The following is a 21,473-nucleotide window of genomic DNA, read 5'->3' on the forward strand; positions in this document are numbered from 1 at the left end:
ACTGCCTCTGCTTCCTGAGTGCTGGGACTAAAGACGTGAATCACTGCACTGGGCCTGGCCTTGAAGCCTTGAGACTCAGGGGCTCCACCTGGGTCCCAGGTACTGGGAGTTTGGGCGTGTTCCAGCACACCTGCCTTTGTGCAGTTTCTCAAGAAGCAGTTTATCTAGGCGGAGAAGTCTGCAGGTGTGTCTGTCTCACAGCTGGGATGAGAGGCTGTAGGCAAGGCCTGCAGGGAAGTATTCCTGGCTTGAACCATAAAGTATTTGTGGACGTGTGACTAGTCAGGAAGGCGACAAAGGCAGATGAAAAAGGATGATTACCAAAGTCCAGATGCTGGCCAGCTGGGAACACAGAGGGAGAGGGAGAGAGGGCTGGGGAGATGGCTCAGTGGTTAAGGACATGTACTGCTCTTCCAGGGACCCAGCCTGGTTTCCCAGCGTCCACACGGAGTGGGTCACAACTTTCTGTAATCCCAGCTCTGCAGCTTCTGAGCCTTTTGGGTCTCATCCAACATCTGCATCCGAGATCACAACCGCGCATAACTGGTTCTTTTGTTTTGCTTTGCTTTTCTAAGACAGGGTTTCTCTGTGTAGCCCTGGCTGTCCCAGAACTCTCTGTAGACCAGGATGGGCTAGAACTCAAGAGATCCGGGTGCTGGGATTAAAGATATATACCACTACTGCCTGGCCACATGTCTGTATCTTCAAAAAATAAAGTAAAATTAGAAAGAGGTGGGGACTGTGGCCAGAGGAGCATCTTAGGGGGGCTGGCACTGTTTATTTTGGGATCTGATTTTGTTTTAAAATACAGATTTTGCTTTACAATTCCATGTGACTCCCCTCTGACCCTCCCTTACCTTTCCTCCCTAACTCTCTACGTAAACACATATGTCATTTTCTGTGTCCTTTCTATTTCATCTTGTGTGTGTGTGTGTGTGGTTACAGATAATTGTGAGGGCTGAGAACCTAACGTGGCTTCTCTGTAAGAGCAGCCAGTGCTCTTACCCGTGAGCCACGTCTCCAGCCTTTCTAGTATTATATTTTAAAATAGACTACTTAAAGACATTGCGGTAGCCCACGGCTCTACCACCCTGTAGGCTCCTGGTCCCGTCTACAGACAGCCAGTTGTGGTGGTGACACCCTCATCCCCAACACTCAGCCAACAGGATTGCCATGAGTTTGAGGTGAGTATGGCCTCCATAGCGAGACCCCACCTCAAAAGCAAGCACTAGAGGAGGGTATAGAATATGGGGGGTGGAGGTGGGGTAGGGGGGCAAAGGCAGGAGGATCGCTTCAAACATGAGGCCAGTTAGGACTATACAGTGTGACTCTGTCTCAAAAGCACAACAGAACAACAACAAAAAGCAAACCCAAACAGAGCTGGAGAGAGAGACGGCTCAGTGGTTGAGAGGACTGAGTTTGATTCATAGAACCCACATGGTGCTGCACAACTGTCTGCGATTCCAGTTCCAGAGGAAGCCAATGCGGCCTTCTGGCCACTGCTACCAGGCATGCGTGTGGTGTCCAGAGTACACTCCGTCCATAAGCTTGAAAAATAAACTAAAACCCCCAAATTAGCCAATAAACCACAAAAGCCACCCAAAAAGTGCCTTTGCCCTCTGAGCCATCTTCCTGACCCCATTAAGGTATTTCTTTTGGCCTCAAAACACAGCGGAAAATTCCCGAGACACTATGAGTTCTTTGAGTAGAGAAAGTTTGGGAACTTCCAGTCTATAAAAAGTCCTTGGCGCGTCAAAGGTGCTCAACAAATGCTATATAAACTGTTAAGGAGCTTTGTACAAGGGAGGAAGCTCCTTCCATTGTATTTGTGGAGTTAGGGGAGGTCATAGCTAGATAAACAACAATCTGCCATAAACAGCATGTACACAGCCACGTACACAGCCACAGCCACATACACAGCCACAGCCACGTGGGGCACGTCAGCCGACTGAGCTTGGTGCTGAGGACAAGGACCAGAACAAGACCCTCAAGGTGAGTAACGTTCTCACAGCCTACACCGGCACAGTGCAAAGCACAATTTGTTGTCTAGTTCTGTTTTCTATCATCAAATCGTTCTGTTGTAGGATTTCTGCTTAATAATGTTCCACAGAACACCAACAGGTTTGGAAGCGGTTGGCTGCAGTCTGGACCGAGTTGACAACAGGCCTGGCTACATTAAGGAAGTTGTCTCAAGTGAGAGTTGCGTTATAGAAAAAGCCAATCAGCTATCGTTTTAACCTAGTTCACTAAGCGTTGCTGCTTTGTGAACCATTATAGAACCAATGACAACTGATAATCTTCCAATATCTTGGCATTTAAAAATTACACAAGAGCCGGGCGGTGGTGGCGCATGCCTGTAATCCCAGCACTCTGGGAGGCAGAGGCAGGTAGATTTCTGAGTTTGAGGCCAGCCTGGTCTACAGAGTGAGTTCCAGGACAGCCACGGCTACACAGAGAAACCATGTCTCGAAAGATCAAAAAAAAAAAAAATTACACAAGAGCTGGGCATGTGGCTCAGCTGGTCAGATGTAGGTTCAGCCAGTTTGAGCCAGTTTGTTGCGTGGAACTCCATAAACAAGGCACGGAGGTGCACCCCTGTAAGCCTGGCAATACACAAGTAGAGGAAGGAGGATCGAACTTCCGTGCTCGGCTGTGTGCTGAGTTTTCGATCAGCCTGAGATACAATAACTGGATAAATTAACTTAGAAGAGAAGATGTAATTGCGTTCTTTATGCAATGGAGCCGGGCCACCTTCCTTAGTCAGCGCAGCATCTCCAGTGACTGCTGGCTTGGTTTGTTTGCAGGCTAGCTGCTAGGTGAGAGGTAATAGTTACTGAGAATTGTTACATTTCATTAATTTGTGTATGTGTATACATGTGTGCTTGTACAGGTCAGCGTGCGCGTGCAGAGGTCAGGAGAGCAGTCTGTGGGAGTGGGGTCTCTTCTTCTACCGCAAAGTTCTTGGGGATCGAACTTAGGTTTGTCGGACTTGGTGGCAAGCATCTTTCCAGCTGAGCCATCTTGCCAGTCCCTGGTTAACAGCTTTAACGTGGTAGGAAACACTAGTCTCCTAAACTCCGTCTCCCTTCCTTCGTGGCTTTAATCTCTAAGCAAAGCTTTGAGAGCAGGCAATCCTTTGTTCCTGGTCCCATCGAATAGGAGTCTTTATGACAGAGAGACAGGTTTATTGAGTACTTGCCTCATGGTGGAATGCAAGTCGTAGCCTTGGACTTCTGTCTGATCGTGGTTCCTTGCCTTTTTACAAATCGGGATGCCTTCTGGCAGGTTTCTTGAAAAAAAAAATGAAGGATGCAGTTTATGAGGATAACTTTTAGAAAATGTGTAGTTGAAACAAAAAACCAGGGCTGGAGAGATGGCTCAGCGGTTAAGAGCACTGACTGCTCTTCCAAAGGTCCTGAGTTCAATTCCCAGCAACCACATGGTGACTCACAATCATCTGTAAGGGATCTGATGCCCTCTTCTGGTGTGTCTAAAGACAACTACAGTGTACTCATCATATATATTAAATAAATAAAAAAAATTTTTTTTTTGGTTTTTCAAAACCAAAAAAAGGGTTTCTCTGTGTAGTCCTGGCTGTCCTGGAGCTCACTCTGTAGACCAGGCTGACCTCGAACTCAGAAGTCCACCTGCCTCTGTCTCTCAAGTGCTGGGATTAAAGGCATGTGCCACCACTACCCGGCTAAAATCTTTAAAAACAAAACAAAACAAAACAACCCAGAGACTGTTTCTTCCCAATCTTTCTCAGATTTTAAAATTTTAGACAGGATCGCCAAGGGCTGGGTGGAATACATTTTTAATCCCGACACCTAGGAGGCAGAGGGTAGGTGGATTTCTATGAGCTCAAGTTCAGCTTGTCAAAATAGCAGTGAGGACCCTGCCTCAAAGAAGTGAAAACCGGAACTGGGTGCAGTGACCCAGCAGAGGCAGGAGGATCTCTGAGCTTTAGTTCAGCCTGGACCACACAGTGAGCTCCAGGATAGCCAGGGCTACATGGAGAGACCCTGTCTCAAAAAAAAAAATGAACTCAAAACAAACTCAAACAAAAGAATGGGACTGGAAAGATGGCACAGTGGTTAAGATCACGTGTTGCTCTTGCAGAGCACCCAGGTTCTGTTCCCTTTAGCTCTGTATACCATTTTTAATAGGATTGTTTGGCTCTCTGGAGTCTAACTTCTTGAGTTCTTTGTATATATTGAATATTAGCCCTCTATCAGATGTAGGATTGATACAGATCTTTTCCTAATCTGTTGGTTGCCATTTTGTCCTATTGACAGTGTCCTTTGCCTTACAGAAGCTTTGCAATTTTATGAGGTTCCATTGCCAATTCTTGATCTTAGAGCCTAAGCTAATACTGTTCTATTCAGGAAAATGTCCCCTGTGCCCATAAGCTCCAGGTTATTCCCCACTTTCTCTTCTGTTAGATTGAGTGTATTTGGTTTTATGTGGATGTCCTTGGTCCACTTGGACTTGAGCTTTGTACAGGGAGATAAGAATGGATCAATTTGCATCCTTCTACATGTTGACTGCCAGTTGACCCAGCACCATTTGTTGAAAATGCTGTCCTTTTCCCAATGGATGGTTTTAGCTCCTTTGTCAAAGATCAAGTGACCACAGGTGTGAGGGTTCTTTGAGGTAGGAGACTCCCGAGTTCATCCTGAGTTCAAAGAGGCCTTCTGACGTGGGTTCTTTCAGAGCTGAGACCTTCCTCAGCCTTCGGTGAACTTCAGTCAGAGTGCTAGGGTCCAGGATGGCCAACATGCAGCCACATGAAGCCAGTGGCTTCTCAGTTCCCTGTCTCGTGTCCAAAGCTCGTTGATTGGCTAGTATAGCTAGGTTACTCCGGAGGGACCCTGCCTCTGCCTCCTGAGTGCCAGAGTGCCAGAGTTCTGGAGCCGCAGTGTGTCTGCTTGGCACTTACACAGCTGCTGGGTCTTCTGATGGTCTTCCCATTTGGGCAAGACCACTGACTTCCCACCAGCTAAGCCTTCTCCTCACCCCTCATCCTAACTTTCCAAAGGTTGGAGTGTTTTAAAGTTTAAGACTCTGCTAAGTGTGGTGTATGTAAGCCCAGTCCAGGAGGCTGAGGAGGAGGAGGGTGTAGAGTTCTAGGCCAGCCAGTGCTACACAGCCAAGGCTACACAGTGCTACATAGCTACGTCTAAACAACAACATGGTACTATTACACAGAATATGTACACAGACACACACCCACGTCTCAACAGCAACATGGTACTACATGCCCATGTGTAAACAACAAGATAGTAATATATAGCCATGTTTGAACAACAACATAGCATCCTGAAACTAATGTGCATATACCACACATACCACACATATACATATCATACACACACATACAGATATTCACCCACTACACGCATACCACATACATATAACACACACATATCCACTCACACATGTAGCACATATCACATATACACACACACAGAACTCACATATATATTCACCTCTACACATACACACACACACACATTGCATACACATACCTTGAACATACACACTATACACATTGCATACACATACCATGCACACACACATTACATACATATTCATCCCCTATATGTATACCACACACATACACACCAGACACACAAGACATACACATATTCACCCCCTATACACACACTTACACCCACACAATACACACACACACACACACACACACACACACACACACACAAACCGCCTCTGTGGTCTCTTTCTAACTCACTCCACCCTACCAATTGACAGAGATCTCACCCTTCTCAGATTAGATTATCACAGGAAAACAAAAAACCAGGAAGGAAAGGAAAGAAAAAGTCACGAGGCCCCAGGAGCATTTCCGCAGGGGCTCCAGGCTGACTCCATAGTCACAGACCCTTTACTTGAAGAGTCAGATAACATGCTTCTAAAAGTGCCTGGAAGCTGGAACACGGTCAGAGATGGTTGTCAGACACACGGCTTTCCAGTGTCCAGCCCAGGGCCTGGCTCACTTTTATTCTATAATTATTGGAGGTCTTTAATTAGGTAGAAGTGGAAAGAGTAGCTCTCATGGTTTGAATATGCTTGGCCCAGGGAGTGGCACTATTTGGAGGTGTGGCCTTATTGGAGTAGGTGTGTCACTGTGGGTGTGAACTTTAAGACCCTTGTCCTAGCTGCCTGGAAGCTAGGCTTCTCCTAGTGACCTTCCATGAAGACATAGAACTCTCAGCTCCTCCTGCACCGTGCCTGCCTGGATGCTGCCATGTTCCTGCTTTGATGGTAATGGACTGAACCTCAGACCCTGTAAGCCAGCCCCAGTTACATGTTGTCCTTATAAGAGCTGCCCTGGTCATGGTGTCTGCTCACAGCAGAAAACCCTGAGACGGGAGCTTAACATGCTTTCGTGTATTCATCCTTCAACAGTTTCAAGCTATTTTCAATTTATTACACAAGTATCTTGCTAATGTGGCTGGAGGAAGAGAATTTAGTGATTTCTCAAATGTGATTCACTAAGCCTTCTCTCTGAAAGACAATAATTAATAGAGCATAGGTCAGAGTATTATTTATTATGTTGTATAGCTTACTCAGATTTTAAGAAACCATGGCGGGGGGGGGGGGGGAGGTTGGAAACAGAAAAGAAACAAAAACCCCAAATAAGAAAACAAAACATGCTAATTTTTGCTTTGCTTTGTTTTCTGCTGTTAGAGACAGTTTTGCTATGTATTTCTTTCTGATTGGTCTGGAACTATGTAGCCCAGGCTGACCTTGAACTCACATCAATCCTGCCTCAACATCCTGATTGTTAGGATTACAGGTGTGAGCCACAGGGCCCAGAGAAGATAATTTTAGGAAGATCCTTTCATTGTGAGCTAGTTAATGAGAGGAAGATGTGAGCTAGTTAATGAGAGAATTATAATTACTTTGATTACATAAAAAGAGGCTGAGACTGTCTATTTGTTATTTAGACTTGTAATTAAAAGTTCATCTAGAGGCAGCTCCGCATACCTTTATTCCCAGCACTCAGGAGGCAGAGGGAGGTGGAGCTCTGACTTTGAAGCAGGAGTGGTCTACGGAGTTAGTTCCAGGACAGACAGGGCTACACACAGAAACCCTGACTCCAGAGCCAAGTCAAGTCTCCAAAGCTCAGCATGGCATTGTATTGTAATTGCAGCATCTCTGAGGTTGAAGTAGGAGGATTCTAAGTTCAAAGCCAACTTAGACAACGTAGTGAGATCTTGTCTCAAAAATAAGAGGGAAGCTAGGACAAGAGAGTAGAGAGCCCAGAAAGCCTCAACTCCCTGAAAAAAATCAGTTGTCCAGGACTCCTTCTTAAAAAATTAACACATTTGTGGGAGGAGGGTAGATCTGAAAGTTTGTCACGCTCTGGGTCCCTGCTTTGCCGAGATGTGGATTGAATGGGGCCAAGGTCTCTATGTTTCTTGGTGTTCCCATTTTATTTATCTTTGACCCTTGTCCTGTGGGCTGGTTCTTTATCTCCTAAGGACGGAGATAATAGCCGGCCAAGTCGGCCTGAACAGCCATTTGGGCTGCATTCCTCCTTGTTTCTGGGGAGAGGACCGGATGGTGAAAACCTCTCTGTTGACTGACATGAGTACCTTGGGCTGAGCCGGGTGAGTCCCTTCCCTCTGAGGCCTCCCTGTGAGTGGAAGGAAGTGTTGGGAACGGCAAAGGAAGTGGCACTTTTAGAGTAAAATTGGCTAGGGCTTGATTAGGTTAGAGGTGGTGGTGCATGCCTGTGGTCTTATGGAAGGCTGAGGCAGGAGGATTGCCAATTGAGTACAGGATGTGCTACATTGTGCTACCCTGTTTTAAAAAATGAAAGCCCCGTTTAATGTGGTAACTGGCTCACAGCCAAGTGCTCTGTGTTTATGATCAATATGAAGAAATTGAATGCAGAAAAATAGGCAGCAGGGATGGATGGGAAACTCAGAGGTGACACTTGTGTCCCAGGAGCAATGTACCTTCACCTGTTGTTACAGAAATGCAGTTAAACACAGGAAGAAGCCACCACTGCTTCTTAGCCTCTTCAGATGAATGTATGTCAGGTGTGGTGGCCCAGGCCAGCAATCTCAACACTCGGGAGACTGAGGCAGGAGAATTGCTGTCAGTTTGATGCTGGCCTGGGCTACACAGTAAATTCCAGGTCAGCCTGACAGGGTGAGAGCCTGTCTCAAAAAATAAAAAAAAAGAAAAGAAATTATATACAGCATCCATTGTTGGTCAAAGTCCACGTGTTTTTACTGTCTTGATTTTTTTTTTCTTTTTTAACATTTACTTTATTTTGAAGCAAAGTCTCCTGTAGCTCTGGATGGCTTTAAACTTGCTATGTAGTTAAGGATGACCTTGAATTCCTGATCCTCCTGCCTCCACCTCCTGAGTGTTGGAATTACAGGTGTGGGCTACCACACCCCAGCTAAGTGTCTTATTTTTCTACCTGGTTTTACTTGGTTGCTAGGATCATGTTCTCTACAAATATGTGTGTGAATAAGCAAGCATCTCCCAGCACCTTTTCATGGAAAAACTGAGAACTAGTGCACAGATTGGGCATATTTCTGTGGAATAGTATATGTAAAAACTAGATGGAAGCTTTGGTGGTGGCACACGCCTTTATTTCAGAGCACTTTCCAACACTTCAGAAGCAAAGGCAGGGGGATCTCTGTGTGCTTGAGTACAGTCTGGTTCCAGCTCAGCCAGGGCTATTTTATATATATATATGTGTATATATATATGTATATATGTATGTATATATGTATATATGTATGTGTGTATATGTGTATGTGTATATATATGTATATATGTGTATACATATATTGTATACATATATATTATATACATATATATTATATATACATGTATATATATACACATACATACACACAACACATACACATACATAATACATATATACCTACAGACACACATATACATACATACATACTTACACAGGTACAGACACACACATACACATATACACATACATACATACGCACATACATTGTTCTGTTGCAGAGAACAAAACCTTCCCCCACAAAGTAGATGGAATATTATGGGACACTTTTTTTTTAAATTTGATACAGGCATGTTAAAGGATACACTTCACAAGGTTTACTTCTGTAGGAAAGGGAGTAGAATTTAGAGATGGAAAAGAAACTTTTTTGGTTCATAAAAATATTTAATTTTGTGTATATGCATAAGTGTATGTACGTATGTGTATCACATGTAAGGGGAGCCCATGGCAGTTCCCGGCAACTGTAAGCTCCTTGTCAGTGCTGGGGACTGAGCTGGCCCCCTGTGTGGGCAGTCAGTGAGCACTCCGGCTGCTGAGGCTGAGCCGTCTCTTCAGCTGTCTTCTTGGGATTTCGAGACAAGGTCTCACTCTGTAAGTCAGGCTGACACGAAGCTTACTATGTATGCAGCGTGTAGCTTAGACTGACCTCAAACCCATGGCAGTTCTCCTGCCTCAGTCTTCCAAATGCTAGTATTCCAGACATGAACTGTAATACAGGGCATTCTTATGTAGTGCAGGCTAGTCCAGAAATGACTACACAGACCAGGCAGGCCTCAAACCTGCAGTGAGCCTCCTACTTCAGAGGGTTGAGAGTATAGGTGTATCCAATATTCTCTGCCGTGAGAATGCTTTTCCATATGTTGTTACTGTGTGTGTGTGTGTGTGTGTGTGTGTGTACATAAACTGTACCCATGGGCAAGCTAAGTAAGCTAGGCAAGAATTCTACTATCACTGAGCTACACCCATCCTCCATTGCCCATTTTTTTATTGTTCTGAATTCTCAATGACTATAATATATAGTCATTGCTTGTGCCTAAATCCAGGAATATGTATTATTTCAAATCATTTCATTCATTCATTCATTCATTCATTCATTCATTCACCTATTTTGTGTGTGTATGGGAGACTATGCCACTGTGTTTGTATAGAGAACGGAGAACCACTTTTCTCCTACCTCGTGGGTCCTGGGATGGGTTATCAGGCTCGGTGGCAGGTGTTTTTACCTGCTGGGCAATCTTTCTGGGCCCATATATTTCTTTCTGACTTGATAAAATGATGAAGCTGGCTGTGGTGTCACTGGGGAGGCAGAGGCAGACAGATCTCTAAGATCAAGCCCAGCCTGGTTTACAGGGTGAGTTCCATGACAGCCTGGCTTACACAGAGAAACCTTGTCTTTAAAAAAAAGTCAAAGAAGAAGAGGAGGAGGAATAGGAGGAGGAGGAAAAACAGTAATGGAGCGCCCCAAACTGTCTCTCTAAGACCCTCTTGATGGTCTTGCTGTATCTAGCTTCCAGTTGGGTGAAGTTTGGTGATTCATTCCAGAAGCACGAGAAGAACTCGAATTGTAGAAGGAAACCCTTAACAGGAAAGAACCAGATTAGAAAGTAACTAGAAGGAGAAAGGAGAAGGGAGGGGGGAAAGTGGGCCACAGGGCATCGTGGAAGGCAGAGACAGAAGGGTCAGAGTTCAAAGTTGTCCAAGGCTGGCTTGAGGTAAATAGAAACCTGCCAATAAAAAGGAAAGGAGAACTTCCAGTTTATGGTGGTTGGGACTGCCTGTCAGGGTCACTAAATTCAGGAGCGATGGTCTGAAGATGGCTGATTTGCCTCTGGGCTCCTGAGGAGTCTGTGGCAAGGAGCCCTGGTCCCATCAATTCCCTGACAAATTAAGGGTGAGGCATCCTTCCTTCCCTCTTCCAATCTGGGCATTAATTTCTCCAGCATCTGTTTGCTTGTAATATGCATGTTGGCCCTTCTCTAGGCTCTTCTGTCCCAGAAGATTAGGGTTCCCTGAACCCTGGGGTGTCCCTTATCCGTCCCCTGAGCACAGTCACTGCTGCTCAGGACGATCTTATTCTGACTGTCATCTGCAGAGTCAGGTTATTACAAAGCTTTTGAGCAATCTTTAATAACTGGGACCTATTGATGCCCTCAAACCCTTCTTCTGAAGTTTCTTTCTAATACCTTAGAAAACTGTATAACAAAAGAAATAATTGGCTGCTTGCTGGCTTTGGGGGTATCTAGGCCTATGGGGGTAAACATCCCGTAAGTTCCTAGATGCTCTCCAGGAACCCACAGACAATTCTAGGGGTTCTTGTAGTACCTCACCTACCTTAGACAGATTGGTAGGTTTTCTTTTCTTTTCTTTTTTTTTTTAACATTTATTTATTTATTATATGTAAGTACACTGTAGCTGTCTTCAGACACCAAAAGACAGATGGTTGTAAGCCACCATGTGGGTGCTGGGATTTGAACTCATGGATTGGTAGGTTTTCTAGCAACTAACTGCCGTTAATCCTCCTCTAAGGGCCTGTTGTAAGTTTCCCAGCCCTGCCTCCTTACCTTGGTCAGTGCTGGGGTCCTGCTCAGGTTAGGCAGAGGAGAAAACCCCCTCTATCTGGATATACTGATCAGTAGTGATTCCCTGCCCGATCTGACTGTTCCTCAGCTATGCAGAGGAAGAGGATGACTGTTGGCGGTCATCCTAGGCCGGCTAGTGACAGACCGTCTCAAGGAGGCCAATGAGATCCTGAGGCTTTTTAGAGAATGGTGGATTCTAAGCTTTCCAGTTATACAGATCACTGGTTGGAAAGAGACATAAACTATGAGAAGGGCAAACACAGAACATTCAGGGGTTGGGCCAAAGGGGAGGAGCTCATCTCCCTTAGAGGGAGAATGGGGGGGGGTACCCCTTCCCCATGGAAATTTCTCCCAGAGCCCTTGTAGCCAGAGTCACTCTTGAGTGTGTGGAAGGGAGAGGGGACCCAAGGTAGAATATACAACCCACCCACCCCAACATAGCCAGGGGATTTCCTTCTTAAGGTGGGGTGGGGTGGGGTGGTGCTGGACATTCAAAAGGGAAAACTCAGCTTCCTCCTGTGGGGCTGAGAACAGGCAGAGGTTTGGGGTTTTCTGGTTAACCTGGCCAAACCAAGAGGACTCAGGTCCCCAAGGCAAGGACACAGGTCTTAAGCCAAGATCTTGTACCAGAGAAAGCCATTGGTGAGTGTAGGGAAATTAGTCAGGGTAGCCTGAGTTTCCAGGCACTATGTTCCAGACAACCTGAACTGCTTGGGGGTCCAGAGATCTTCAGAGATCACCGAAGGCCTGGAGTTTCCCAGGCTAGAAACAGACACCCCAACATTGTCTTGAGACTGCTCACCCCACCTCCTATCACAGCTTTAATCTTGTAGCCATTGACAAAGCTTGAGGAATTGACAAAGCCAGAGGGACAGACACACAGACAGGAAGCAGTAAAGACAACCAGGAGAGGGCACTACATAGACTTAAACCAGGAGTTCTAGCGATCTCTCACATAGATCCAGAACACTGGAATTTGGGCTGTGTCCAGTTTTTCCTAAGCATACCACCCAGAAGGTGCCATAGACAGACTCAGCTGTACAGGAGACAGATCCAGGAAATGCTCTGTAACCTCCCATCAAGGGTGGAGGCGTGGGAGCCTGTAGGGCACCAGGAGTAGAGACCCGTGCAGTTCCTGGGGCCCTGGAATGTCTTGGGGTTTGCACTCCTAGGAACTGTCCTTTCTCTGTGCTGTTTGCCCCTGAGATAGCCCAAGACTCCCAGTGTCTTGGTGTCTCAACCTCTAGAGATTTTGCTGGTCCCTCAAAAATGTTGCGAGGTAATTCCATTAGAGAATGCAGAGAAACTCTTAATGCTAAATAGAAAGTCTTTGTTACTGCCCAGGGAACATGTGAACAAAAATCACATCCTGGTTGACACACTTCATTTAGCAAGAATGATTAGCAACGAGAAGAACTACAGAAGGCAAAAAAAAAAAAAACCAAGGTTAGTACATTTGGAGGCTTTCCTGGAGCCTGGAACTACAATCAAAGACTCTGCCTTTGATTGATTAGGTCTTTAATCCTATTTTGGCACGTGTTGGAGCCTGTGTACTGGCTGGGTTTTAAGGTCAGCATGGCACCTCCAACTTGGTGTCACGTGTGCTGAGGTCTGAAGTCCTGTTAGAAGTGCACTCAACTTTAAGATCCTAGAACATTCTTCCAGTTGGTCAGGCCGTTGTTTACTGTAGGGGGTACTTCAGCCTACAGCATCTGCTTTCGAACAGGGATGGTAGCTGAGTGAAGAGGCTCTAGTTTCTTGTTTGTGAGTAGCTCCTCTAGGAAACAAGTGGATTCTGGGTGACACGTCTCTCAAGTCTGAACAGAGAAAGCACTTTCCCTTGGGTCCCTTGGCAGCTTCTGGGAAAGGGTCTAATAATTATAGGTAACTACATTCTGATCTTCAGTACAGATGAGCAGGCAAGGTTAGAGAGGTGGTCGTGTAGGGATGCAAAGTCAGTTCTGGAAGATTCCAGGTGAATATAGGTCACTGAGGGGGAGGTGAAAGTCTTAGGCTTAATCACAGTGCATTTATGACAGGCAAGAACCACGTCCTGAAGGCTAGAGTACAAATGCTGAGTTTACTGCAATGTTTCCAGCACCAAGCACCAGGCCTAACAGATCCTAGGACTCAGTGAATACTATTTACTGAATGGATAGATACTCCAGGAGAAAGAAACAAAGAAAACAAGAAACAAATAGCAAAACGTTACTATAAAGGCCCAGCTGGTAGCATACCTGCCCATTTAATCCCAAAACTCTGGTAGTAGAGGCAAGTGGAGTTCTGGGCCAGGCATACTGAGATCCTGTCTCAAACACACACACACACACACACACACACACACATACACACCCTAAATAAATATAAAAATATCAATACCTCCTTACTATAACACAACACATTGGGTTAAACTATGGGTGCACTCTCTTCCTTTGTTTTATTTTGTTTTTGTTGTTGTTTTGATTGTGGCGGAGTCTAATGTAACCTAGGTTGGCTCTGAACTTGCTATGTATTAAAAAGTCTGTCCTTGAACTCCCCATCCTTTTTGCTTTTAGCTTTTTGCTGGTATTACAGGCTTGGGACACTACACTAGACTCTTTCTCTGAGACAGATCTTACCATATAGATTTGGTTGGCCTAGAATTCACTATGGGGGGGGGGGGACAGAGAAAGGTTTTACTATTTGAAATGTAAATGAAGATTATATTCAATAAAAAAACAAAACAGAAAAAAAAAAGACTATGTAGATCAGGTTAACCTTTAACTCATAGACATCCACTTGCTCTGTCTCCTGAGTGCTGAGATTAAAATCGATCCCAGGCTAGTGCGCCCAGTCTCTGAATGAGCACTTTCACACTAGTTATCTCCTGTTGCACCCTTGCGCTAAAACTTAGCACACTAAGCATTTGGACCATCAGTCTGCCACAGACAGGCTCCAATGAGAGATGGGTGAAAAGGAGTCTGGGCGGCCAGATGTGCCAGACCCTCAGGGCCTCTGAGGTAGAGATGGGCTCTGCAGAACACGAAGACCATTTCAGGCCAGATGTGCCAGACCCTCAGGGCCTCTGAGGTAGAGATGGGCTCTGCAGAACACGAAGACCATTTCAGGCTGAGGAGCAGACAAGGGTTTATTGTTCTGTGAAGGTCACCGTCTGAGGCTCTGTAAATTCTGTTTCCCTACATGAATACGAGGAGAGGGAGAGAAAGAAAGGAGCATCTACTCATTGATATTTATTTCACTTCTTTATTTCTAAAAATACTGTTCAGTTGTAGAAAATAGATGATTGTAGGCATTTCATCAAGAAGCCAAAAGAAATTTGTCTACAGCAAATGTTCACATTATTGTCATACAAAGAATTCCAAATCATTAGGCCAAAAAATGTGGACTTGGCAGAAACGAGCGTTACTGTCAATTGTCGCAGCTCCTCAAACTCGACGTGGCTGGCACTAGGGCTTCTGGGAGTGAATATAGCAACAGAAATCTACATTGTGTTGACTTTGGCCCTGTTCCAAAGCCATTCTATTTCAGAGAGATGCATGATGAAGCCTTTACAGGGCAGAGATCATTAATTCTCCAGCATATCATAATAGTTGCTCAGGAAATATGTGTTAAGAAAATAAATGACACAAACGCCACTTTGGGTTGCTAAGGGCAGAACAGTATCTGCCATTATTTTGGATGCTGGCGTGGGATTTGTACTCTCTGGAACAGCCTCTTCTCTTTGCAGCTAGGAATTTTTTTGTTGTTGTTTATGAAGAACATACGTTCTTGCACTGGTACACTGGTCCTGGGCAAATGGTACAGACAGCCTTCTTGTGCATCCCTCAGAAGAGGCAGCAGTGTCCCGCTCTAATGGTAAGTTGTTTCTCCTCTATCAGAAGACTGTAGTTTGGTAGATTCTGAGTCCTTCCTCTCTTCTCAGGAGAGGGAGGAACTTCAAGGAAGGGGAATTAATGAGCTAAGTTTGACTGACTGGGATAGCATTGCACACTGCACGGCTCTTCGAGAATCAGAGTTGACTATCTCTGTCCCTATTTGGCAACGCCTCACCCTTTCCCTAAACAGCCTGTGTTTTCTCACCCCTATCTAGAGGCATGGCTTATCTTACAAGCAGATCACATAACTATTCTTCTAATTAGGGAAGAGAGTCTCTTTTCTTTTTTCCTTCTCTTGTCTTCTCCTCCCTTCACTTCTTTTGCCCTCCTGCCCCATTCTCCTTCTCCAGCTCTGAGACAGGCTCTTTCTAGGTAAGGCTAGCTTTGAACTCACCATGTAGCCCAGGCTTGCACTGGCCACCCTGTCTCAGCCCCTGAGCACTAGGATTGCAGGCATATATCACCATACCTGGCAGGAAAACATGTCCTGTAGAACATGTCAGTAGATCTTTAAAATAGCACCAAGAACAACAACTTCTTCTTCTTCTTCTTCTTCTTCTTCTTCTTCTTCTTCTTCTTCTTCTTCTTCTTCTTCTTCTCTTCCTCCTCCTCCTCTTCCTTCTCCTCCTCCTCCTCCTTCTTCCTCTTTCTCTTCCTCCTCTTCCCCTCCCCATCCTCCTCTCCTCTCCTCTTCTCCCCTCCCCCCTTCTTCTTCACTTTTGGTTTTCATCTAGCATATTGACCAGGGACAGAGTGTATAGCACAAGGTTCTGGGTTCGGTCCCCATGAGTTAGAGGCTAAGCTGGTCTACAGAGTGAGCCCCAAGACAGCCAGGACTACATAGAGAAACCCTGTCACATAAAACAAAACAAAAAAGCACATAGACAGACAGATGAACAAGCATTTGGTAACATCTGGGAAGAGTCTCCACATAGAGACTCATACCTAAAGATCACTAGAAGCAAAATATTTCCAGAGATATCATTTTGGTTTCAGAGAGGAGAGAAGTGAAAAAACATTGTAGCATACAGTTCATAAAACACCCTTTAATATATAAATTCATGTCAGTTTTCCCTTCCTTTCCCTTTCTTTCCTCCTCCTCCTCTTCCTCCTCCTCCTCCTCCTCCTCCTCCTCCTCCTCCTCCTCCTCCTCCTCCTCCTCCTCCTCCTCCTCCTCCTTTTTTGTGACAGGGTTTCTCTGTGTAGCTCTGGCTGTCCTGGAACTAGCTCTATAGACCAGGCTAGCATCAAACTCACAGAGCTCTGCCTGCCTCTGCCTCTTGAGCACTGGGATTAAAGGTGTGGGCCACCACCACCTGGCTTATATTAGTTTTTCTATTTTATCATTGGGAACTCCAAGGTACTTGACCAGACCCACAAGGCTAGGGACAGAGTCTACAACTCAAATCGAAGTTTTCTTATTCTAAGTTCAGTATGTATATGTACTAAATGGTTGTGTATTTAACTTTGTAAGTTATAGAATTGGGGATAGAGATGTCTTTTTGTGATTGCTAACTTCTGTGGCTCATTACTTACTAACATTGCATTAAAGATATAATGGCAATCTCGACTGAGCAAAACTGGCCCACTCCAGCACTCAGATAACTCTGGGGTGGGTGAGATGAGTAAGGACGGGACACTCAGTTTCTCCTCAGCAGGCAGAAGAGATGGCTTAGAAGCTTTACACTGAGAGGAACTCAAGTCTACCATGTGAGTGTTAGGGGGCGTCGGGAAGTCTGTTTTCATTCTCTAAGGGTTGTAAAGTGACAGAAGACAGAGTTACTTAGGCCTCATCCCAGGGAGCCATACGACCCCTAGGGGTCAGACATGCTTTCAGTTAAGGCATGTGCTACCCCTCTCCAGTGATTTCATGCACAGCCTGACCTCTGGGATTCATAATGCCTGAGTTCAGAGAAGGATGAAAGACTTGTTTTACTGCGCTAAAAATCATCTCAAAAAGAAAAGATGAACGATAATCTGTCTTAGTCAGGGTTTCTATTCCTGCACAAACATCATGACCAAGAAGCAAGTTGGGGAGAAAAGGGTTTATTGAGCTTACACTTCCACATTGCTGTTGATCACCAAAGGAAGTCAGGACTGGAACTCAAGCAGGTCAGGAAGCAGGAGCTGATGCAGAGGCCATGGAGGGGTGTTTCTTACTGGCTTGCTTCCCCTGGCTTGCTCAGCCTGCTTTCTTATAGAAAACAGGCCTACCAGCCCTGGGATGGCACCACCCACAATGGGCCCTCATCCCTTGATCACTAATTGACAAAATGCCACAGCTGGATCTCATGGAGGCATGTCCTCAAGGGAGGCTCCTTTCTCTGTGATAACTCCAGTCTGTGTCAAGGTGACACATAGAACCAGCCCGTACACTGTCCCATTTCTAATAATAACTCTCCTCACCTGGATTAATGTCAGGGGTTCTTAGGAGCACACAGGCTTCGTCACTTTTCATCCTGGCTAAATAGCTGTAGTTTGACACTAGAAATATATAAAACTATGAGGTCTAACCCAGTGTGGTGACATACACTTGCAATCCCAACACTCAGGAGGTGGTGAAAGCAGGAAAATCAGGAGTTCAAGGCCAGCCTGGTCTATGAAACTGTGTGCTCCCTACTCCCGCAAGTAAATCAATGTGAAAAAAAAAGTCCCATCGTCACTGTGGAGCATTCTGTGCTGTGTGTAAGATTCGGCAGCAGCCTTGGTAGTTACTACCAGGTCTGTCCAGATCCATCCATCAACAACGGATCTATGCAGTGGTCCCAAACTTGTCCTGGTTGGGAACTATTTTTGTAATTAAAAGCACTTATTATGCATGTACTTGGGAGGGGTGGGCAGTGTGCTGGCATGAATGTGGAGGTCAGAGGACAACATCTAACATCAGTTCCTGCCACCCACCTTTACTCCGGGTCTGGGGATTGAACTCAGGTCACTAGGCTTGCATGGAGTTATCTTGCCCACTGGTGAACTACTATTTTAGTGGAAGTACCATGAGTGATCTTTGAGGTACATCCTTTTTAGAAATTCTAGACAGTAGTGGGACCATGACACTAAATATAGTTATTTGTCAAAGGTGATGTGAGAACTATTGAAGATTCCTTTGGGGAGTGCAGCTGTATGCTGTATGCTGCCATCTTACCAGAGGCAGGCACCTATCTGTCTCTTACCTTAAGCAGGTGACAGGGCACTTCCGTGGAACTACTCAGCTCTTGTCATGTTTTTCTTGCAGTTAGAAGGCATAGTGGTCTCTCTCTCTCTCTCTCTCTCTCTCTCTCTCTCTCTCTCTCTCTCACACACACACACACACACACACACACGCCCCTCCAAGCAGACTATGGAGAGTTGGTCTTGGACAGTGACAGGGCCCAGGGCCTTGGCCTTACAGCTAACTGACAGGGTCCTCACAGATGAACAGTCTTTCCACAAGCGGCTGAGGGAAAGCAAAGCTTGTGTGCACAGGGTTCTGCTCGGATCACAGGCAGACCATGACAGGGCGGGCCAGCCTCTGAAGTTAGGACCCATCATCAGGAAAAGTCATTGTTAAAGACGTAAACCTAGGGAGTAATATCTGTTGGCATGGAAGAAATCCCCTTGCTGCTCCTTTCCTCCCCTCTCCTCCCTGTGGCTCTAGCTAGCAAAGAGGGGGAGGAGAAGCAAGAGCAGGCAGTGTCCCCGCTGAAGAAGAGGGCAGGCTCCCTTTCTTGTGACTCGCCCATCACAGGACTTTCTATTCCTAAGGGGACCCACAAAGCACATGAACTTTCTTGTCTTTTCAATTAGGTTATGATGATTCCCACTGGACAGATTCAAAGGGATGGCAAAAGGTTTTTAAATGAAAGAAAAGTCACTGCCTGTGCCTATGATTAGGTCAGAGAGCAACGCTGGGTGTGGGTGTGGGGTGGGGTGGGGGGTGGGGTGGGCTCAGGACTTTCCTCCCACCTTGTTGAGGCTGGGCTCATTTCTGCGCTCTGCTACCCTGGGTTAGCTGGCCCACGAGCATCCTGGCAATCCTGTCCCCACCTCTCATCTTGATACAGGAATGTTGGGATCCCACATGCATCCAGCTTTCTGTGGGTTCTGGGACTGAGGCCGGCTCTCAGGTTTGTGTGTCTTGTGCCTTTTCCTGTAGAGCTCCCCCAAGGCTAGCCTTTGGTTGGCTGGTTGGTTTTGTGAGAAAGGTTCCCTGAGTAGTTTCAGCTGGCCTGAGCTCACAGCAGCCTCAAGTCTTTGCTTTCCGTAGGTCTGCCACTGCTCCTGACAAGATTCTGTTTTTATTTTAGAAATTATATCACACGAGCTCTGCATACTCAATACTCTAATTATTAAGATCCAGAATTTGTTTTCTAAGACATGTCCTTGAATATCCCAGGGGGGAGATGTTCAGTGAATCAAGTCACTAGTTTTTTGAAAACCTGTACTTCAATAGGGGCAGGCGGGGAGCTAGCGTCTTGGGCTTCATACAGAGTACCTATTCCAGGCAGGTGTGGCCCCAGGGCCGTGCAAGTGGGGCGCCGGCAGCCTTTGTGCTCTCTCGGGCGTTACTCCTACTTGCTTGTGATTACACTTTGGAAACACGCTGCCCCAGTTTCCAACCGTGGACTTTTAGGTAGAGGCTTTATTCAAACTGTTTAGCTTGGTGGAATTTTTTTCTTATAAACATTTTAACATTTATTTATTTACTTACTTACTATGTGTTGGTGACACAGTATGGGCAGAGGCCAGAGGCCAGCCTGTGAGCATGGGGCTTTGCGTTTATCAAGGACATACATACGTTTTCTCTCTTCTGCCGAGGTCTGTGATTTGGACTCAGGTCCTCAGGCTTGGAACAAGTACCTTTACCTGCTGGACCATCTCGCTAACCCAGCAGTGGTGGAATTTTCAGTTCTAATAGTTTCATACTTTTGTGAAACATTTCTAGTGTTTGTTCTTTGTTTGTTTGTTTGTTTGTTTTTTCCCTGAGACAGGGTTTCTCTGTGTAGCCCTGGCTGTCCTGGAACTCACTCTGTAGACCAGGCTGGCCTCCAACTCAGAAATCTGCCTGCCTCTGCCTCTCAGAGTGCTGGGATTAAAGGCCTGCGCCACCACAGTCTGGCTTCCAGTGTTTTAAAAATCCTCTAAGAATTTGGAAATGGCTGACAGAAATTAATATTGGTGTATTCCCAGAATTCATTATTTGAAGAAAATGTTGTAAAAACTGAAAATATAGTTCCTTTACTAATGGATCTTAAAAAATAATCAGTTCCTTGAGAATTCCATACAATGTATTTTGATCGTATTTATCCTTTGCCTTCACTCCATCCAGATCCTTACCAACCTAACCTTATGTTCTTTCTTTTAAAATTAATTTTTTTTGAGACAGGGGCTCTTTCTCTAGCCCTGGCTGGCCTAGAACTCCCAGAAAGGCACCTGCCCAGTGCGGGGATCAAAGGCTCTGTGCCATCACACCAGTCTTTTCTTTTCAGACAGGGTTTCTCTGTGTATCCTTGGCTGTCCTGGAACTTTGTAGACCAGGCTGGCCTCCAGAGATCTGCCTGCCTCTGCCTTCCAAGTGCTGGGATTAAAGGTTTTTAATCCCAATACCTCCCAGAAAAGCCCACAGTGCCCTGAATTCCAAAGCAGTTTCTATCTATGTACTAACCAGGTTAACCCTGCTTAGCCTCTGAGATTGGATAAGATCTGTCAATTTCAGGGAGGGAGGGTCACAGACTTGTTGGCCTTTTGTGATTCTGGGTCTCATGTTGTCTGGGTTTGTGTCAAATCATATAGTTGAGGATGATCTTGAACTTTTGATCCTTCTTCCCCCACCTCTGGAGTGCTGGACTGAGTAATCGTGTGTGGGCTCAACAGGTAGTGTTCCTCTCGTAAGTCGGTTAATAAGTTAATCGGTTTCCTTATTTCCAAAGCAAACATTTAAAGAAAGGTACGAGGCAAAATGTCAACTGCACCCTGAGCTGCTATGGTGCAGGCTTTGGTCATTGGTTTGGCAGGACTTTTTACATTCATAGTGTGTGTGTGTGTGTGTGTGTGTACATGCATGGAAGCATGTGTGGAAGTCAGAGAACAATTTGTAGAAGTCCCTTTGTCTGTCTGTCATGTAGGCCCCAGGATCAAAATCAGGTTGCCAGACTCGGCAGCACCCTTGCCTGCTAACCTGTCTTTGCTGGCCTAGTTTGGCAGATGTGGAAACCTGAATTCCACTTGCTC

The 21,473-nt window shown here is 45.6% G+C and overlaps 1 protein-coding gene across 1 annotated transcript in view; it reads left to right on the plus strand.

Annotated features, from left to right (window-relative positions):
* Window positions 1-1,888: 1,888 nt before the first annotated feature.
* Fam13b (family with sequence similarity 13 member B) overlaps window positions 1,889-21,473 on the plus strand; it is an 87,736-nt gene continuing 68,151 nt past the window's right edge. The window contains 1 exon segment of the mRNA XM_052156122.1: window positions 1,889-1,992. The gene's annotated coding sequence lies outside the window, so the exon portion shown is untranslated.

Source organism: Apodemus sylvaticus, chromosome 13 (assembly GCF_947179515.1).
Source record: "Apodemus sylvaticus chromosome 13, mApoSyl1.1, whole genome shotgun sequence".
NCBI classification, from domain to species: domain Eukaryota; kingdom Metazoa; phylum Chordata; class Mammalia; order Rodentia; family Muridae; genus Apodemus; species Apodemus sylvaticus.